This window comes from Lynx rufus, unplaced genomic scaffold, assembly GCF_022079265.1.
Source record: "Lynx rufus isolate CCGP_SWC_20201006 ecotype Redwood Valley unplaced genomic scaffold, mLynRuf1.p SCAF_1, whole genome shotgun sequence".
Lineage (NCBI taxonomy): Eukaryota > Metazoa > Chordata > Mammalia > Carnivora > Felidae > Lynx > Lynx rufus.
In genome coordinates, this window is record NW_025814823.1 from 134,929,692 (window position 1) to 134,934,183 (window position 4,492).

Here is a 4,492-nt window from a genome sequence, read left to right on the forward strand (position 1 = left end):
AAATCAGTATTGTAAACAGTATTTTATTTGATCCGTTTGTCTTTTTGTTTAATTTATATGCCTGTTGTCATACAGAGGCTTATGGGGAGTGGTTGGTGGGATGAAGGAAGAGAAGCAGAGCAAAACTTGACCAGGGTTTTCAGCTGCAGCAACTTGGTGGTCAGTGGGACCAGTAACTAACACACAGGTTTGAGGAAAAGCAGCTTTGAGAAGGAAGGGGATTGTTGAGTTCTGTGTGGAGTATGTTGAATTTTACATCGCAACCAAACTTCTTGCTTGTGATGTCCAGTAGTAAGTTGGAAATAACACACATCACTTACCAAACAAGCTATCCTGTTCTGAGTGTTGGCGGCTGAAGGCTGACCTGTTCTAGTTTTGCCGTGTGGGTCCATCCATGTTCTTTGCCTTTGAGGTTGGAGCCTGGCCACCAGCTCAAAGTACATGATGTCAAGTTCTTAGAGCCAGAGTGACTAGATCTCTGCTAGGTGAACTCGCCCTCAGCGTCCTTGTTCTTTCACTGAAATACGATGTTGCACATGTTTTTAAAATACTGCTTGTGGGCAACAATTATTTCCAAGCTTGATTTGCTTTCTGGAGTAGTGTGCAGGTTAATGTGGTCTTTGTCAGCTTCCGCTGTGGTGTGCCGTGGCCAGGGCCAGAAAGTCAAAAGCTGATGGTGCAGCCCAGCAACCGTCATACTCCGATGGTTGAGAAATCTCAGATTCAGGTGTGGCTTTATGAGGGAATATGTGGTTAGAGGGCCATATTACTGGTTTTAATGAGTGTATAAACCTCCTATTAGGTGATATAGAAGGGACTGATTGTAAAAGTCAAGAAACCAACTGGGTAAAATCATGATAAAAGGAGATATTACCCTGCTCCAAAGTGTCTCCAAAGCGAAATGATCAGTGAAGTGTGAAATTCTTGAGAAGGCAGTATAGTTTTTTTTTTTTAATGTGGTGTTTGTTGGGAGTGTAGTTCTGAAACATTTGTTCATATTGTTTTGATTACTTTTATGTTATTACCAGATGAAAATAAATGCTGTGGCGTTGTTTTTATTTAAAAAAAAAAAAAAAGTTACTCCCAAGCTCTTTCCAAGGTTGCTACCTGTTTTTCCTAATTTGCACAATTTCCAAACGATTGGAACCTAGCCAGCCCTGATGTTACAACAGCTACCAACTTTTCCTGCTTCAGGGCTTTTTGTACTTTATGAATGTGGACAGTTTATAGCTGTTTATAGGATATATTATTAACCTCTATTATTGAATCATCAGCTTGATACCTGCAAAAACTTGCAAATTTTACATTGAGTCCCTGAAGCTCAGAGAAAATGCCTTTACCAGAACCGTACAGCTAGTAAGTAAAAGCACCAGGATTTAAACAAAATCTACCTGGAGTGATGTTCATGCAGAATAGTGTTTAAGCCTAAAGCTCAGGAAAAAGTTCTTGGCTGGAAATACTGTTTGGCGAAACACTATGTATTTGGAAGCTCCAGAGTTGACACATGACTTGTGCTGTTGCAAAGGGCCCACCCTTGGTTTCATGCTCTGCTCCTGCCATCTTGAATAACTGTTGAGCAAACAACCCTGCCTTTTCAGTACATGCTAGGCCTCACATTATGTAGCTAGCCCCGAGTACATGAGATCGCTAAGGGATGTGCATAAACTAGGAAGAACTGGAGGGCAAGGGACAGAGTCAGGCAAACCTAATCTGGAGGTGTTGGCAGAGGTAGAGGTGTCCCATGAAGAGGACTGCAAAATAATGATGAGAAAAGTAGGGAGGAAGCCACTGCAGAGGGATGTGCTAGAGGAAGTGAGAGGAGTTTCCAGAGTGAAGGCTGGTTCTGCCGCATCACAGGTGGCAGAGGGGTCCAGGCAGCTGGAATCCCACATGAGACCTGTGTCTTACCAGGGCTCAGGAGGTGGGAAATGGTACCGGTAGAGGCGAGGTGCAGCCCAACTTTGAGGAAGAGAACGAGAAGTGGAGCAGATATGCATAGGTTATTCAAGGAAGCATTTGCTTCCTTGTGCAGGGAGGGCACAGTTTGAAGGACAGGCAGTGTCAGTGGACAGCAGTTTTATAATGAGAGAAATCAGAAAATGGGTGTGCACAGAAGGTAGAAGACAGCAAGGACAAATGGTAGAAAGGAATTTAAGACTTGAGAACTTAGTCTCAAGTCACATAAGATGGGTGAGACAGACGGTGGGCCTGCAGTTGGGGATATCAGCCATATGGAGTCACGAGGAGGGAGGGCAGGCTGGGGGCAGGTGGACAAGACAAGGTGGAAGTTAAGAAACTGGAGGAACTCAGGCTACCTGACTTCTCTTCTTTCCAGTGACGTGAGAGCAAAGTTCCAAGTGTGGAAACAGGAGAAGGGATGAAAGTCCTTTCCAATTGGAAAGGGAGCCAATCAAGCATGGATAACAGAAGAGTAAGGCTTTAGGGCCCCTGGCTCCCTCAAGTTCATGTTAGACATCTAGCATTTCCTTCAATGGCTGTTTTGAATTCAAAGTTTAGAGAGTCATTTTCACACTCCTATTCACTTGTTGCTAGTTCAGAAGTAGATAGAAAGTAGCCTTTCTCCTGATTGTTTTGCCTATAGTCTGGATCTGAAAATTACCAGGAAGGTAAGACCGAAAGACCTAGATTCTCTGCTTACAGAATGGGGATTCTAGGAAGTCTTGATATTTCAAAATCTCTAATTACACTAATCTTTGAATCTCTGTCATATCTATGCAAGCCTCCTAGCAGGCTCTAGGCATTGACATAGGCACAGTGTCATTTATTCCTTACAAGACTTGTATATATCATTATCCTAATTATACAGATGAAGCAATTGAAAGTCTGAGAATGAAGCAAGTTGTTCAGGATCGTAGCTATTACCACAGTCAGGATTCAAATCGAGCTTGACACTTCTGTGGATGACCGCTCCTCCACGAGCACATGTGTAAAAGGAATTCATGTCTCAGAGTAATTTTGCACATATGTTCCCACCTGACCTTCATATACAACCCTGAAAGATAGTTGTTGCTGCCCCATTTTTCAGGTAAGGAAACTGTAGCTGAATGTAATTCGCCCAGAGTTAGCCAGTTAGTAAATGAATTCAGCCTTCTGAACTTAAAAGCCTATGTCCTTTGCAGAAAAGAAGTTCAGGGCAATACTCCTCCAAATGCAACGTACCATGTTTGCGTACAGCTGCTGAGTTTATGATGTGATAATGCTATCTGAGGAGACGCAGCATAGAGCCTGCTTCCTGAAAGAAGAGAAGGGTGTAAGTTAATGGGAATTAAGAATTTCTCCAAGATAAGGTACAGGATGGAATTTAGGAAGAATCAGGGGATTGGAGGAAACATGAGAGTTGTTAACTGTGAAGAGTCACCCAAAGTGGTGCCCAGAAAGGACAGGGGAAAGTTCCCCTTTGTCTCAGGAATCAGGTTGAGGTCATTGCGAGGAGACCTTTTCACCCTGACAATCAGTGGTGCCCAGAGGACAAAAAATCCGTGATCCCCTAAGGTGGATCCCTGCCTTGGTTTGGGCTGAAAATGAAGGAGCCTTGGAAATCAAGTCTAGAGAAAGAACCTGGCATTGGAGGGACGGAGAATAGGGAGGCCCTGGCCCCAAAAAACAGTTAGTAGTTGAAGCTGTGCTGAACTATAACTTAACAGATCTCTATGTAGCTTGGATGCCCTGAAGTGCGTCGCATCATAGTTTGATGCTATGCGCTCCAACTTATTAAACAGTGTGGTGGACAGAAACACAGCAGAAAAAAATGGAGGAAGTCAGCAACTCCCCCAAAGTGCCATCTTTAAAGGAGAATTTCTTTTTCACTTGGATGAATGGTGATGACAGCAGCAGAGAGTTACTGGAATGATCGCCGTCTGCCTGCAGCTGCCTCCCTGGCACCTTTTGTGCTCCGTCAGGGTCTGTCCCCACCCCGCGCCCTCCCCCTCCACATTAGGCCAGAGTTGATCTGGCTTCTCCGACCAATCCGCACGGACCTGCTTGTCCTTGGCCCAGCTCAGGAAGCTTGCTAAGTCAATGCCACAGATTTCTCACTGGGTTTAGTAACTTAAAAGTGAGAAATGTCACAATACATGTCACTACCCTGACCTCCGTCTTCATAGAGCAAGAGAAGATGTCTAGGTTTATATCTGTAACTGTGTGCAAATACATGTGTGTATATAGACATGGATATTCACACACACACACACCGTGCCATCGGCAGCTTATTTGAAATTGATTTCCCAAAAGGGTAATGAAAATTGAAAGCTTCATCAAAATAAGATGACATGAGTAGTTCCATGTTGCCAAAACCATTAAAATGAATGAGATAGTTAGGCTCCTGGCACAGGGCCACCTTGCTTAGGCTGTACTGCTATCAAAGCCCTGCTGGTTAATCAGCAGCCCTCCAAGGACAGCTGTTATTTGGTTGGCGAATGCGTTTCTCTTTGGCGCATGTCCTCACGTTGTTGAATACTCGAACTGTCTTGTT

The 4,492-nt window shown here is 44.0% G+C and overlaps 1 pseudogene; it reads left to right on the top strand.

Moving 5' to 3' along the window:
- Positions 1–527: 527 nt before the first annotated feature.
- On the top strand, positions 528–905 carry LOC124509678 (small nuclear ribonucleoprotein E-like; annotated as a pseudogene).
- The last annotated feature ends 3,587 nt before the right edge of the window (positions 906–4,492 follow it).